Source organism: Urocitellus parryii, chromosome 8, assembly GCF_045843805.1.
Source record: "Urocitellus parryii isolate mUroPar1 chromosome 8, mUroPar1.hap1, whole genome shotgun sequence".
NCBI classification, from domain to species: Eukaryota; Metazoa; Chordata; class Mammalia; order Rodentia; family Sciuridae; genus Urocitellus; species Urocitellus parryii.
In genome coordinates, this window is record NC_135538.1 from 153,323,837 (window position 1) to 153,340,329 (window position 16,493).

At 50.8% G+C, this 16,493-nt stretch overlaps 1 non-coding gene across 1 annotated transcript; it reads right to left on the reverse strand.

Moving 5' to 3' along the window:
* Positions 1 to 574: 574 nt before the first annotated feature.
* Positions 575 to 646, reverse strand: Trnaw-cca (transfer RNA tryptophan (anticodon CCA)). The gene has a single exon. It is a non-coding gene; the product is annotated as a tRNA-Trp (tRNA).
* Positions 647 to 16,493: the final 15,847 nt, after the last annotated feature.

Here is a 16,493-nt window from a genome sequence, read left to right on the forward strand (position 1 = left end):
CGGGGGGGGGGGGGGACACTGCCTGATTCGCGCACTTTCTTGCCTTTCGGGGCCCCGGGATCTTTGCCCCGAGGTGGTGATTGCTGGGTCCTGTGGTCCACTCGGGTACCCGGCTTCAGGTCCTCTGCCTCTGAGTAATAGACCGAGTCTTCGCGGTTGACCAGGGCAGGGAAACTGCAGCCACTAACCTCGGGCAGGGAGTTCACCCCGGGGCCAGCAGGTGGGTCAGGTCACCCACTCACCCCGACCGGGTGCCCACGGAGACCTGCAAAGATCTGCGCTGCCCAGAGGTGACGGATGGAGGGAAGGGCCTTGAGCACCGCGGTGGGAGGGGGGAGAGAGTAAAGGTCAGCGCCCGCTGGACAGCGAATGCCGTTTCTGAGTGCAGACGGAGGGCAGGTCTCCAGGGGCCACAGGTACGCCCCCAGCCAAGGAGGGCTCCTGCGCACGTGGCAAGAGTATTTTAAAAAGCTTTCCAGCAGCCTCCAAGCCCCGACAGCAGAGCAGAGAGGGTTCCGCCTCCTTCTCCAGAGCACACCCCCGCATCCCGGGCCACTGGCCGTGCAAAAAGGCTTGACCCCGACGTGATTTGAACACGCAACCTTCTGATCTGGAGTCAGACGCGCTACCGTTGCGCCACGAGGTCTCCCGGGGCGGTCCTCTTTGATTACCTATCCACCTGACCTACGTCACTGGTTTTTGATACTCTGTCACGACTGGACAGCTGCTGGCCTGAACCAGAGTCGGTCCCGCTTCCCCCTCGGGAGGGACGCTGAGGACGGTTCCGAATCGTTTGCAGAATTGACAGGCGAGGCCAGCCCGTGTGTCCGGAGACTGAGCCTCCGCGGAGGCTGGAGAAACAAGTTGGCTTCACACCCTCACCGTCCACCTTCGACCCCTGAGTCTGAAACCGGCCCCAAAACATGCGAGGCACTTTGTCTGCAGGAGCGAGGGGGTCATGGTGGCACGTCCTTTGGCCGGGGAGAGCGATGGTTTAGGAAACTCCGAGGACCTGGAGCCCGCAGGGAGACAGACCATCAACCCCAATCGTGCAGGGGCCCTTCTAATGCATAGGAAAAGATGCTCTGGACAGTGATCCACTGCTGCGAAAGGGATCTCGCTCTTAGGATTAAGGTCTCCCTTTCTCAACCCTAAAAAATGAATCCAGAGCCCGGGGTTCCCGCTGGGAACCATATATGGATGGTCGGTGGGAGAAGTGGGTGCCCACCCTGCAGGTCACATGTAGGTGGTCGGTGGGAGAAGTGGGTGCCCACCCTGCAGGTCACATGTAGGTGGTCGGTGGGAGAAGTGGGTGCCCACCCTGCAGGTCACATGTAGGTGGTCGGTGGGAGAAGTGGGTGCCCACCCTGCAGGTCACATGTAGGTGGTCGGTGGGAGAAGCGGGTGCCCACCCTGCAGGTGGCGGAGCATCTTTGGCAGGTCATACTCGAGAATTCGCCTGTTGACGAGCGAACTCTTCGTATTCTGGAAATAAACTAGGCATCCCGGGAAGGGTGTATTGGGAGCCTGCGACATTGGTGGCGAAATGAACGCGACTTTCAGAAAATGAAAGGCGAGGTTTGGGGGAGGATCTTCAGACCCCAGCAGAAAGGAATGAGCCTGGGATCCGGAGCTGCCAGAGAATACAGTGATCTTCTACTGACAGTAAAAACGAGGATGTAACGGTACCGACAATCACAGAATGGTTGTGAGTTTGCATGAGGAATGTGCTTTAAACGGGTTTATATATGCTTAGAACGGTGCCTGCCGCGCCCTGAGCTTTCAGTAGATGATACCATAATTATCACTATCAAGTTTGGTGAAATTCTTAAATGCCTTTTCATGTGTTCAGCAGAGACTGTGACAAAACGTTTATTATTTGTTATTTTCTCACATAGATTTCCACTTTGGTGTTATTAAACAAAGATTAGTGAATTTGCTGTTTCAAATGTTAGAGCTTTTTTTTTTCTTTAATAAGCAAAACAAAAATTAGTTTTAAAAAAATGGCCACCATCAAAAATGGAGAGGTCATAGCTAAAATCAGACAGGACATTGACAACTACAAGGTTGCAAAGGACCTGGAGATTAACACCAACTCAAATGGGCAACTGCAATTACAAAGTGAGCAAAGACACTTTAACCAGTAAAGCACTTTAATTCATAGGATTTCTCCAATGCAGGTGTTTTGTCTAATATTTATTAATGCACAGCACACAGCTAATTTCTTTTGGATCATTTATAATTCTATCTAACATAGAAAGGGTTCTGGATAAAATTTTTAAAATCAGCTTGTTGTTCATTCTCAGTGACCTGTTCCTGGAGCACTTTACAGTTGACAATGAGGATTTCACTTACCTTTGTTGATTTCACTCCTTACCTTGTTTTTCAGCCTATCTAGCCTTTCCTTTCCCAGAGCTGAAGACCCATAGTCTTGAGGGTCAGGCCAGAATTTTCAGTATCCTCCAAACCCTGGGTCTTGACACCAAGTCACCCTTACTACTAATTCTGACCTTGGGCCCTAGTCCTGTGGCTGACTTTGTCTTTGTGTCCATATGCCTGTTTCTACCTAGTACAGATTTTGGGCCCAGTTCTGAAGACCTAAGGAAAGAGACTCCAAGAGTCAGCTTCCTGGTTCATGCTGGCCACTGTCACAAACTGCCTCTGCCCCTACCAGCCACCCAGAGCACCTGCTGGAAAAAGGTTCGCCATGTGTATGAGTCTTTGTTCCTGTCAGGCACCTCCTCACTGATGGCCCAATGCCCACCTTGACAAGACACCCCTGGATCTGTGTGGGGCCAGCTCTGACTGCACAGCTGAGTGTAGACACACATTCAATAGTCTTCCCCTCAACCTGGCCTCTCCTGCTTCCTGTAGTGGTCTCTCCTCTGGAAGCCTGCTCCATCCTAGTGGGTGGGCAGAGTTCCATTCTGCCTCTTCAACACCAACATAAATTTGTGTTTGGGATAGAAACGTAGGTCAAGTGCAATTGTATGTGGTTAAAACCTAACTAGATGATTCATATCCTCTTAGATGGCTAAGGTTTCGTTTTTGTTTGTTTTGTTTTGTTTTTTAAGAAGACAAATAATGACCAATATGTGAAGAAACTGGAACACTTGTGCATTGCTGGTGGGATCTTTAGCATTTAGTACAGCCATCATATGATAGTATGTAGATAGTATGGATGGTAGTTCTCCAAAATATTAAGCACAGAATTAACCTGATTCAATAATTCCACTCCTAGGTACATACGCAAAAGCAGGGACAGATTATTTGTTTGCCAATGTTCATAGCAGCCTTGTTCACTATAGGGCAAAGTGGAAACAACCTAAATATCTGTCAAGTGGTGAATATAAACACAATAAACATACAATAGAGTACTATTTGGCCTTAAAAAGGGAAGAAAATCCTGACACATGCTACAGCAAGGCTGAACTTTGAAAACATAATGTTAAGTGAGACAAACCAGACACAAAAGGACACATATTGTACAGTCCCACCAGTGTGAGGTTTCAAAGTCAAGTTCAGAGATACAAAGTGGGATAAAAATCAATGGAAGCCTGGGGAGGGAAGAATGGAGTTACTGACTAATGAATACAGAGTTTCGCACTGAGATGATGACAGTCCTGGAGATGCATGGTAGTGACGGGTGTATAACAGTGTGGTTGTGCTTTACCCTACTCAATCGTGCTCCGAAAATGGCTAACATGGTAAACCTTATGTAAATTTCACCATGATAAAAAATAGCTTAAAAGTTAATTTAAAAAAATAACTAAAAGAGCAAGACAGAGAGGCAGAATAAAGAGGAACCGGAGATCAGAAAAGGAGAGTACAAGGTGATTTTTTTGCATTCCTTCTTCTGGTGCAGAAATACAAGAATTTGTAAATCAATAGGCTCAACATGAGATCAGGTCTCTTTAATTTTGTAATGCAAGGTCATGGGCCTTCCGATTGCTTATCTCCGAAATTAACTCAGGAGTCCCTCGTGACATGTACCAGACAATGGCAAGTTTCACCCACTTGTCACTCAAGGAGAAAAGAGAACTTGTGCTTATGTTTTCTCTTACTTTGCTGATAAATTTGTGAACATTCTTCCCAGACTTTGTAGTCACTTTTGTGTTACCTTATTCACACAGACATTTGATAAAGCTTAGGCAGAAATTATGTCCTGACTTCTACATTGGTATTGGGCAGGGGGCAGGGGGTTGTTTTAGGCTTAGTCTAGGAAAATATCCCATGACGATGCTCTTCTTTCCTTTTCTGTCAGTTAAATACTGAGATCCAGTGGAAGACACCATGGACCTACAAGCCTGCATCACACAATGAGTTCTTGGTACCTAGTAGGAAGACCAAAAAGAAAATCTTCATTAGATGTTGCCTGAATAGGGAATACAACATTTATTAAGGTGAAAAACTGAGACTGATGGGTTTTTTTATTACAACAACTGCTATCACTAATATGCTACTAATAAAAAAGGCTCATTTGTCTCCCGTGTTTTAATGCAACTTTAATTAAATTTCACAACTATATCATTCTCATAAAGCACCAAGTGATAAGGTAACTAGAATCATAAGTAACACACATGTTATACATATGGTGGAGAATTCATAACTTTTCCCAAATTCCAAAAATTACTACCTTATTTAATAATGCATGATTACCTAGCAAACTTATTAAGGCTCTCTTCTGCATGTTACTTCCCCATACTGAAAACCCAAGTTGAATAAAATAAACAAGTGGATAGTATTCTTCTGTAAATGTAATACTACCCTGAAAGTCTCACATTCGTGTGACCTTATTTTAGCCTGACTTTCTGACTTCTTCCAGCATCAGCCAAGTGAAGACTTTCCTTACCTGCCAGTTTGTTTTCATGCTGATTTTCACTGGGCGGTTACTCTCCTGGTGGTCTCCAGGCAGGCAGTGGTGTGCTGGTTAAGGCCTCTCCAGGAGAAACCCTAACCTGGTGCAGTGCTTAGCCATTTCTATAGTGGAAACTCTGCACCCATGGCTGAGTTGAGCTGTGGATCAGAAGTCTTTAACATCACTGAACGCTGAGTTGGAGACAGGTATGCAGGACTGGTTCCCAGGAGCCAGTGAATCCGCTACAGCGCACCACCAAGTTAGAAAGCAGGGCAGGGCAGTGGTGGGGTACCCCAGTAACTGGTCATTCTCAACAGAGGAGGAAGGCAGAGGCCTGTAAAGGCTCAGTATCCACTAGTGCAGCACCTACCTGGAAGCTCCGCTTCTATTTGCCTCTAAAAGGGTCTGTGTTGAGGCCGATTGTGGAATTGGAGAAGTTCAGCCTTGTGATATCCAGTTTCCTCTGGCTCTCAAGTTAGTTTCTCTCGGTGCTGAGTTTCAGATGTCCAGGGCCTGTGGACCTTTTAACCCTAGCCCTTATCAGACAAGCTCTGAAAAGCAAGGCCTTTATTTATTTCACATTTACATCCTTGAGGGAATATTTAGTCCCTGAAAGACAGGGTGTAGACACCCAGACCCCCAGTGGGAGAGAGGGAAACAGAAAAGAGAGAATCTTTATTTACCCTTGGCTTAAAAACTCATTTGCTCTACTTCTTTACATTGAATCTGAAGTCTTTTATTTCCACTTGTGGAATAAAAAGAGTGGCATAAAAAGCCATCTGACTCATTCGGTGGACCTCGGACAGTAGGAAGCATCTCTTCCGAGAAAGGCTATCTTCTTACTCCACCCAAGTCATCCATGAGTTAATTCTGACTTTAACACTTCCAAGCTTAGATGATCACGCTGCTCAGATCCACAAAATGAGGAACTTCAGCCTACCTCAAAGGAGCCTTCTGATCAGTGGCGAGGATTATCATTTAATCTATTTACCCCCCTTAGGACTTGGTGTGCATGTAAAGAGTTGCCATGTGAAAGGTTCCCCCAGGCTGTGTAGGTGTTCAAATTCTGAATGGCTGATGCTCCCTGGTGGCAGTTTTCTGAGACCAGACCCCACTCGACAGGCATGGCGGTTGGGGACTCCTGTAATTGCAGCCAGCAGGCTCTAAAGGCTTCAGAGGCAGTGCCTGGGTCATGCTGGTGCCTCAGAAGGCCTCATTTAAGACGGCTGGCCTTGCTAGTCACCTTGACGGGGAGGCCAGCAAACTCCCAGATGGACAGCTGCGGGTCTGTCACAGGGGGCCTCCTACTTGCCGGGTCTACCTTGGTCAGCCCGTGCCCAGTGCCTCCAGAGTCACGACTCTTGCTTGACTGTATCTGGAACCTATATTTTGGCTTCTGGTCCAGTCGACCTTGGCATTTAACTTGCTACTGTCCATTGTTAGCTTCTCAGTGCTGCAGGCTGCCTATCACATTGTGACAGAACAGGCTGCAACATTTTTATCTGCCACCAGCCTTGAACTAACTCTATAAAGTCCTGCTCTCCATGAGTAGGCAATATGGCTTTGGTTGAAGGACATATGGCGGCCTGGTCGTCCAGGTGACAGGCAGGAGGAGGCACATCCCACCCTCCTGACCTGAATTCTCACCTGGGAGGGGGCGTCACCCCCCAGGGAGGGTGATGTTCTCTACCACAAGCAGCGCCAGGGTCGAAGCCTAGGATACACTTGGCAGCGTGAACCAGTCGCCCACAACCCAAGTGGCCCCAAGGCCCCACCCTCGGAGAAATAAGGGTCACAGGTCACTGTGGTCATCCCTCATCTTCTTAAGGTCACCAGTTTCATTTTTCCCCTCGGGGAACCTGAAGCGATGGTCATGTGGCCTCTAGTATCTAAGACTCTCAGGAAACCCTGAGCTGTCTCTCTTTTCCCTTTTCCTCTTGACAGGAGGACAGGGTCACTGGCCTCCCACGGGGACCTAGACAGTTTGGTCCTATTTATAACTTCACCGCTGACCCCCAGACACTTGGGTCTGCCATGGTGCTGCTTTATCCAGCGAGCACACCAACAGACAGCGTAAGCCCTCCCTGGTCTCTCCCTTAGGCAGTGAGTCCCCCTTCCTACAAAAGCCCTTAACTAATGTATTAAGAAATAATGACCAGAAGAACGTGCATGTGTTGAGTACAGGTGGACTCTGGGTCCACCCGACTGTCCATTCCTGAGCGCTCTGGCCCCAGGAATGAGCAAGCACGAAAGTACCCAACAACCAGGGGATCACGTTCTATACTCCCCTGTTTCTGTGTTCCTTCCTCGGAGACGGTCCACGGGCCCAGCTCACTCCTCCGTGGAGTTCAGACGGTGGGACTTTACATCCCACTTATCATCCAGTTGCAGGTTGATGTCTCTTCCCTGAGCTGGCTACTGGCGAGTATTGTCCCTCCTGCTCTCCCAGAAAGCCATGCTTCTATCAGACAGGACCCTGCACACTGCTTGGGTTTGCAAAGGAGTTTCACCACACGCAGCTCCCCAACCTGGGTCTGGTGAGACAGAACACTTGCTGCAGCAATTTAAGAAAAGCAGATCTGCACTTGCAAATAGGACAGCAAGGGACAAAAGTTGCTGGTGGCCAAGGCATTGGAAAGCTGCCCTGGGGGACAGGGTCTTAATCACACTCGCCCCACGTGCACCACTGTAAAGCAGCCCTTCCTGGGTCAGAAACCTCAGAGACTTACTGGGCTGAATCTTTGAAAGATGTCCTGTCTCCAGGAGAGAGGTCAAAGCCAAGGTTGTCCTCAGCAGCTCCTCCCTGACTCGAGGTCTCCCAGTCCCTGCAGGAGCCAGGAACCAGGACCAGGCTGTTTCAGGTACTTCCTTTCTATCTCAACAAATTGCATTCCTAGAACATTCTACAACCCTTCTTGAGAACTACTAGCAAGAAATGGGCGTGCCTGTAATCCCAGCAGTTCCGAAGGTTGAGGCAGGAGGATCACAAGTTCAAAGCCAGCCTCAGCAAAAGTGAAGCACTAAGCAAAACTCAGTGAGACACTGCTCTAAATAAAATACTGGCTGGAGATGTGGACCAGTGGTTGAGTCCCCTGAGTTCAATCCCCAATACCAAAAAATAAATAAGTAAAAGAAATGGGGGAGAACTGGGCCAGTCCAAGGCTACCCAGAGAACCACCCTGACCCCCCCCCCCCCGCAGAAAGGAGTCCCAGCAATGAAACCTGCTAGCCCAGAGGGAAGAACTGCATCAACAATTATGTGAGCAAAGAGTCAAGGGCTAGTGGGTTAAGTGACTGAAATTTTGAATATATTTGTCATAAAAGCTGGCAATGCCCTGAGCAGTATGCACAACTTGCATATTCACTACAGCAGGTGCAGTGGCACAATCCAGTAGTCCCAGCTACTTGGGAGGCCAAGGTGGGAGGAGCATCTAGACCCACAAGTTCAAGACCAAGCTGGGCCACATAACAAATGAGAGGAGCCTCACAGGAAGTGGGTAGCATCCACATTTCAGTGAGAACACCCAGGCTAGAGCACAGCAGCCATCCGTTTGCTTGGGGTCTGCTGTGAACGTTATGCAGCATTTACACAGGAGGGGAGAGTGTCTCACAGGGGCCTGAAGCTTGTATACTTTCAGGACTCTCTTTAAGAAAAAATACAAAATTGATGCATATAAATTAAATAGAGGCCCTGGGAAAGGCCCCCTGATTAAGTTGTATTTGCATCATTCTGAAGTCTACCTCTTGTGCCTACAGAGGAGAGATAGGCAGCAGAGGGGTGGGCAGAGAAGTCAGGAGACAGCCTGCACGTTTCCTCTTTGGATCCTTTTCTCTTAGCTAAGGTACACGATGCCAGTGCAGCCATCCCTTGGGGTTTGCAAAATGGTGTAGATCTGAAGACTGTTGTTCCACAGCAGAAAGTGAGGAGCCATATGCAAAAGGACTGGCCAGAGGACTTCCTGCCAACCCTCCAAGTGGAATCCAAGGACAGAATTTAATTTTCTTTTAAAACATAAAGAGGTGTAGTTTCTTGCACCTGGGAGTGTCATGTGTGTGCCAGGCTCCCTCGATATATCACACGTGTGCTTCCTTCCTCACTGTTCCTGTTTCTTCCAGGGTTTCCCAGCAGGAGCTCCTCGGCCTCTCTCTGTTCCTGAATGCTCTGGCCATGTGCATGAGCCTCCCTCTAGGAAGAACCTCCCTCACAAGCACCAGCTTCTCCAACTGCCTGACTCTGTGCAGTTTAGACATCTCTCAGGCATCTCAAAGCCACGTGTACCCGGTTGTTCACCACCTCCCTGGCCCCAGGCTCCCTTGTCTCAGCAGGGACCCTGTGGTCCCCAGGTCAACACAGAATCACACTAGGAAACTCTTTCTCTTCACTCCTCCTCCAGCAAACGCCACGCCCATTCAGGGCTGGCTGCCTTTTACAAGGCTCCGTGCAGACTGAAAACAGGAGGTCCTTTGTTCAAAAGGCAGGAAGAAGTGCTATTAAAAATATGAAAATATCAAGCGTTTTTCTTTTTCTACAATCTCTTGTATAATTTCTAGAATTCATATTTCATTTTGTTCATACTTACATATTTTGTCCCTATCAGAACCATGGAAATGCTGCACTAACTCAACTCTTACTTCACTTCTCGACATGCACTCATTCTGTGATTCTGAGATGGCCCATCTGACCGCAGAGACAGCTAGGAAGTGCCCTTCGGGCAGGTGGCTCAGCTGGCATGGAAACGCTGGGCAAAGGGAGGGCCCGTGCCTCCCTTGGACAGCACAGAACTGCATCACACTGCTCAGAGTGTTGTGAAACCCGAAAGTTTATTTATTCTGAAATTTCCCTGACTTTTCTCTGACTTCATCCTATCTGACCTTGCTCCTGAGAAACAGCCCCCTGCTCCATGGCTCCTACCTTTCCGTGACTATCCGTGGATCTAAAGAAGTCCACAGGGTTTAGCGATGTGTTTTGCATTGTGATGGGGAAGATCTGTTTGGGTTTGGGTTTGGGTTTCCCCGTGTTCTCCACTCCCAGAGCCTGCACTGTACTACCCATGTGTGTGGGATTCTGCTGACACCCATGGGCTCAAAGCCTTTGCCAGGTAACAACAGTGCTGCCTGGAGGCTGTGGGGGCTGGCTCCACACCTGGCTTTCTCCCGGAAATGATCACCATCATAAATGCAGAAGGAAGAGTGCACGTCCAGAGGTCACGCCGTCCCAATCTGTTCCTGTGCTGGAGGGTAGGGGGCACGGAGACCGACCTTGGCCAGACTCAGATCTTAGACCACTGTGCAATACCTGGCTCAGGCTCTCCTCACTTGCCCGCCTCCCAGTTTGAGTGGCAGGAGGCAAGGAGAGTCCAACTGAAGGACAACATCTGAACCCCAGAGTGACCGGATCAGAGGAGCAGAGAGCCGTGAATGACTGAGAGGGGCAGTGGGGTGCAGGGGGGTGGTGTGAACTGGAGCACAGAGGCTCCCCGAGGCGAGGGCTTTGATTCTGCTCTTCCTCCCTCTACCCCATCTGGGTGTCTGGTGGCAGCAAGTAGGGAGGGGAATCTGCTTTAGAGGGAACCCAGCTCCTCTCATCTCCCAGGAAGGAGCAGGGATCTAGTGAAGTCCAACTGTGCAGCCTCGGTAGGACTGCGCCCATCTCAGTGAAGGGACTCAGGAGCCCATCTCCAGACACACCATTTAGTGTGGGATCTGAAACGAGAGCCCGGCACCTGTCTGTAGGCTGTAGTGACTCCTCCCACAGCAGGAGCAGTCCCCAGGAAATTTAAATGTACTGATCAAAGCAGGGTAATCAGCATTCCCATCTCCACAGGGGACCCTCCCTTTCACAAGTCAGGGAACTGAGACAGAGATACTGGGTGTCTTGGCCAGAGTCACATGTTGGGCTAGTTAGTACTAGTTGCGACTAGTACTCAGGGCTAAGTCCTTCCTTTCCCAACCAAAGTACCTCATTCAACAATTGCAAGTTGCTCAAGGGGACCCCGTTCACGCTGACTCTCAGGGGAAGTTACTCGTGGGGAAAAGGAGCAATTCCAGCCATGTCTCAGGACCTCAGTTTCAGTCCTAGATGCCAGGGGGTGATTTTTGCCTTCCTGAGTTAACCCTGAGTCCCAGGGACTTTTTTTTTTTTTATGACTTTCAAGTTTTCTTCATTATCCTGTGACAAATGATAGGGCAAAACTAGAGTCACTGCCCAGCCAGGTCCCTCCCTGTCACCTGGCCGGACCAGGAATCTTGGGGATCCCGGGGCACCCTGAGTACAGCTCCAGCGTCTCCCAGCCCTGTCCTGTTTTCCTTCACGGGAATGATGCTCAGCAGTTCTGACCCAGACACTCTCTTCCTGAAGGGCTCCCCTCGGGTGGCCACTGGGACCTCACTCTGGCTTGTTGTGGTGCTTCTCCTGGTGGGCACCCTTGGGTTCACCTGGAAACTACCAGGAGAGAGAGCAAGATCTTCGGGCCAAAGGTAAGGCCGTCAGAGACCAAGCCGGAGAGACTCACAAGTGGAAGGGGACCGGACAGGGACAGGGTGAGGAGAGGGCGCCTGAAGTTCTAATGCTGACCTTCCCCACTTGTTGGACCAACCTCACCCCACTTACCCCACCAGAGCTAGGACCCTGGCTGTGACCCCAAGTCCACCTCCCTGACAGCTCAGGGACTCAGTGTGCAGACCCCAGAAGGTCTCCCAGTGGGCCCTTTGCCAACCACCTGGCTCCTCCACTGGAGACGGATTACCCTCTTGTCCTGCAGAAAAACTGCAGGGAGAGCTCAGTAAGACCTTCCCTCTCCTCTGTGTGTCATTCAGGCCGCTGTCAGGACCAGTGACCTCACAAGATTTCTTTGTTCCACTTCAGGGTGAAGAAAAGCCAGAAGGTGAAAGGGGAGCCAATTGTTCTGAAGACTTCGCCTCCTTCACCTAACAGGTGGCTTTGTCTGGTTCCCTTCTCCTGAGGCCTTGCTCACTCTTGCCCCATATGTCACAATACCCAAATGTCCCAAGGGACTTCTAAACCTGTGACCAAACTGAGCTCAGCGTCCTTTGTCAATTCTTAAAGAACCTGAAATCGTTTAAGTTATTTTTAATCTACCAACACATACTTAAGCAAACTCCTGATCATTGGTGGACATCCTGTAATCAAGGATGGAGGTGGAGATCCAGTTTTCAAGCTAAGGACTGTGTGTGTGACCGCAAATCAGTAAAAAATGACCTCGCTGGGGCCAGATTCCAACTCTCCGAGCTGCACCTTTAGCTAGTTCCCATCTCACTCAGGAGTCTGAGGCTGTATTTTCAGAAGTACCCGAGGAACTCGTTTTTGTATTCTATACAAATCACAGCTGAAAAAACACTCGTCTCAGATGTAAAGCTTGCTTCCCGGCCCTTTCTGCCTGCACGGTGGGCACTTAACGCCCAGACCTCCTGCTTCTGCTCCATCTGCCAGGCGCCACCCACACCAGCCCTATCGCCCCACCTCTAGTCCCTACAGGCAACCAGTTGGCTCCTGCTTCTGCACCCACTTCCTCTGCAGGGCCGACACACCTGCTCATTCAGACAGACCAGGGCAGCTCCTTTCACTCCTCTGGAGCTCCCCTTTCCTCACCCAGCAGTTGAGTTAAGTCTGCATACAGATGGAAGCAGGTGTCCTGGAATGAGGGGAGGTGGCAGACCTCTGGGACAGAACACAGCCGTGGCTGTAGGAGAGAACCCTGCCGTTATTCTCATTACCACATCCTTCCTCCGTCCCAGATGGCGAAGCAACCCCCTCCCTCGGAGGGAGGTGTTGCCTTCCTGTCCCAGCACCTGCACCTGCCCGTCCTGGTCTGTTCCCTGATTTCAACAGGGCAGGTGTCCTTTCTGAGACTAGTCCTTCCCCCTCTTCCTGGATCCCGTTCTGCAGTGTCCCTGGGGCTTTGTGGTAGTTCACTCATTCCTTCCTCAAAGACCCACCAGCACTGCGTCAGGCACTACTGAGTTCAAAAGAGCTGGATGCAACATCAAGCTAAGAAAACAGCAAAAAAGCACAGAACACAGAAGTAACTTTTCATATCGAGGGTAGGACGGCTCTGCGACCTTAAGGGTAAGCTGAAAAAGAGAGTGTGCACTTGGAATCTATTTTTATGGGGAGAGATGCGATGGAATGTTCTTCACCAAATAAGGCGGAGGGTAAGGTTTCAAAGGTGGAGTCTTGCTTCTTGATGTCTCGCGGTCAGCAGATTGATTGACATCTTGGCAAGTCACACCCATCTCCCGGTGCTGTGTGGGATCACAGGCAGAGCTAGAGGAGAGGCGCAGTTGTATCTGGCAGCCCAATGAGTGTGCAAAGCCAGACCTGTCCCCTCATAGAGCTACGGTGCTCATAGCTCACACACAGCCCATGGATGGCTTGAGACAACCACCTACTATGTGACAGTGGTGATCAGCCCCTCCTCATTCCCTGAGTCCTTAGACCCGTGCCCCACCTCGGGCCTTCATCACTTCTTGTGCCACAGGAGCTTCCTCCGAGGGTGACCTGTCCCCTACCGTCTGGCTCTGCCTTAAGAACTGGAGATATTGTGATTCCATTAGGGATCATCCCACAGAATGCAGCTTGAGCAACTCCCCTGCTGCCCCAGCTACCCAGATAAGGCTGCTGGGGAGATGTGCAGTTCTGAATGGCAAGTAGAGAGGACGTGCCATCATAGGAAACAGATGCTTCCTGATGAGCCCACAAAACCAGGACTGGGCATTGGCCACACTGACATGCAGGACACTGCATTCCAGCTCCTGGAGGAAACAGGACCAGGGCCCTGGGAATGAGTAGACCGTGACCCTGATGAAGGGAGACCCAGCCTTCCCCCCGGGTCTTGGTTCCTGTTCTGCACCACAACAGAGTTTCACATGCTGGTGCCCTCTTAGCTACAAGGCACAGAAAGTTTAGATCAATGGGGAGATGGGCACAGAGTTCTCAGTGGAGCCCGAGGCCATTAGAGGGGCCAGGAAAGGCAAATGGAAGAGCCCATTTCCTCCACCTCCCTTCCCTGACACACTCTGGGGAGGAGCTTGAGGAGAAGCCAGGTTAGTGTGAGAGACGAGGAGGGCCAGGGAGGGCCAGGAAAGCAGCCAGAGTCCAGAGGCACCAAGCAAGCCGCAGCAGCTCTGGCCAGCGAGTGCTCACCGCCCTCTTTCTGCTGCAGATTGGAGAACAGCTCGGCCTCACGCTGGTGAGTGACCACTTGATTCCCCAAGTCTTAGGCTCAAGATTCCCTGGGGAAAGGTCTTAGTGACCTTTCTTCATCTTCCTGGCAGGGCCCTGGATGGAGGCCGGGGATGCCCCACCCACGTCGGGTCCTGATGGTGCCCCAGGCAGGAGCACCTTCCCTTCCCGCAGCTGAGACTCTTTTCCCTTCTGAAAGCCCTCCCCACCCACTTTCTCTTTGGTCCTTTTACTCTCCTCCTCAGGATTTTCAAACCCATAAGCGTAAGTCTCAGGTGGGTGATGAGCACCTACCCTCCAGGAGACCTCAGAGCAGAGGCAGCTGCTCAACTGGGCCCCCACGGAGAGCCCTGGAAGGGAGGGTGAGGAAATGCATATCAGCTGTTTCTTTAAATACCCACCTCTTCTAGAACATCTTGGGTCACAGCAGACACAGCAGCCTGGTGCTCTCCAGGGATTCTCCCACTTATTGATCCTAATAGTCTCAAAGGTAGAGGCCACTGTTATGCCATTTAAAATAGAGGAACTATTTTAAGAGAATGGGTGAGTTGGAGCAAGAGAATTAAAGTCTTGCTCCAAGGCATCCACCAGGGGGTGGTGATGCTGAGACACAAGCCCCAGGGGTCAGGTCCCAGACACGGATCTCCAACAGGGACAAGTGTGGGGACCCAGCAGCTTGCCCGAGGTCTCCAAGCTGACCAGTGACTCCAGGGGTGCCAGCCTCTGTGCATGTTCCCTGGAAAACCTACACATGCCCACTCCCATTTTCTTAGCTTGGTTTCTTTCCCAGCCACCAGCCCCCTAAGTTTGTCTCCCTGGATTATGCCATAGCCACTCAGAGCAAGCTAACCTCAAAAGTCTTCGATCATCATGGGCTGGGGATGTGGCTCAAGTGGTAGCGCGCTTGCCTGGCATGCGTGCGGCCCGAGTTCGATCCTCAGCACCACATACCAACAAAGATGTTGTGTCCGCCGAGAACTAAAAAATAAATATTAAAAAAAAAAATTCTCTCTCTCTCTCTCTCTCTCTCTCTCTCTCTCTCTCTTTAAAAAAAAAAAAAAAAAGTCTTCGATCATCAAATTCACAGCTTGAACTCTGGACTGATCCACACCCAGGTATATACAAGGCTACTCAAGAGGAAAGGGAACAATTTCAAAGGACTCCCTGAAGCAATGCAACCGAGAAGGAGAGGAGATTACGAGGGCTTTGAGACGGAAGAACAGACAGGATTTTGTAAATGTTCCCTTTGAATGAAATTTAGTTTCTTCTTTGTCACAAGACTGAGTTCAGAGAGGGTCGCCAAAGGCAGGGACTGTGACTGTACAGAGTTGGACTCTTCAGTATCCCGTACGGAGGGTCCCAGCTTATGACAGTTCAGCTTGTGATTGTTTTAAGTTTGTGATGAGAAAGAGATGTGCATTCAGCTGAAACCACACTTGTAAGTGGGAAGTTGGGTCTTTTCTGGAGTTAGTGACTTCTGGAAGAGTCTCCTGGAGAGGCTGGGCGGGGCAGTGAGCCACAGCCAGCCTGCTCAGGTCATGAGGGAGACTCCCACAGCCTACTGTGGTGCGGCTGGGGCAGCCGAGGGAGGCCTTGGGTGCTCAGCACGGTGGTCCAGACCCAGCATGTGCACATACACTTTCAGCCTGTGAGGGGAGTTGGCTCCCACCAACAACCCAGACTCGCCTGATGGCCATGGCCACAGCTTACTTCTCTGCCTCTTCAGAGTCCAGGATGGGTCTGGTGCAAAGTGACACCTGTGCACCTGTGGCCTGCGGGGGTCTCCTCGGCACTCAGCCAGCAAGGACCAGGGAGGTGCAGAGGAAAGACCAGGGCTGGGCCTGGGATCTGGGAGACCTCAGCCAGCCCTGTGCCCCCGGGGAAGGAGCCAGGGCTGAGGAACAAGTCTTCAGAGACTGGCACTGTCGTGCCTGGCTCCGAGAGGATCAAAGATAACCTTTGTCTCTGCCATCTGGGGTCCTGGTCCAGTAGAGAAGAAAGATGAGGCAGTAGTGAGTGGCAGTGAGTGTTTTGTACCAAATGCTGCAGGGGGTGAGCCAGCATGGAGGGGATGCCTGGGCAGCTTCCCTTCTCCCAGGGGAAGCTGGGAGACCTGGAATACCTGCGTCTGAGCTCCCCCAGTGGCTCTTTGAGTCAGGGGACATTTGAGAGCCTTCTCACTGCAGCTGTTCTGAGCGGGAGGGAGGGAATCCATGGGTTAGGTCAGCTCTTCTGCCCTCTTCCCCAGTCCTCCAGGGCCCTGAGATGCAGAGCGGCTGGCACCAGCTCCTCCCCTCTTCCCTCCGCAGCTGCCGTGACTCGGGACCCAGACACAGTCTAGCCCGAGTGTGAAGCAGAGTGAAGTTCCCGGGCAGGCGGCGCGCCCCTAGAACCCTGGGGGTTTCTATGTGACCCTGGTGTGCTGGGCCAGGA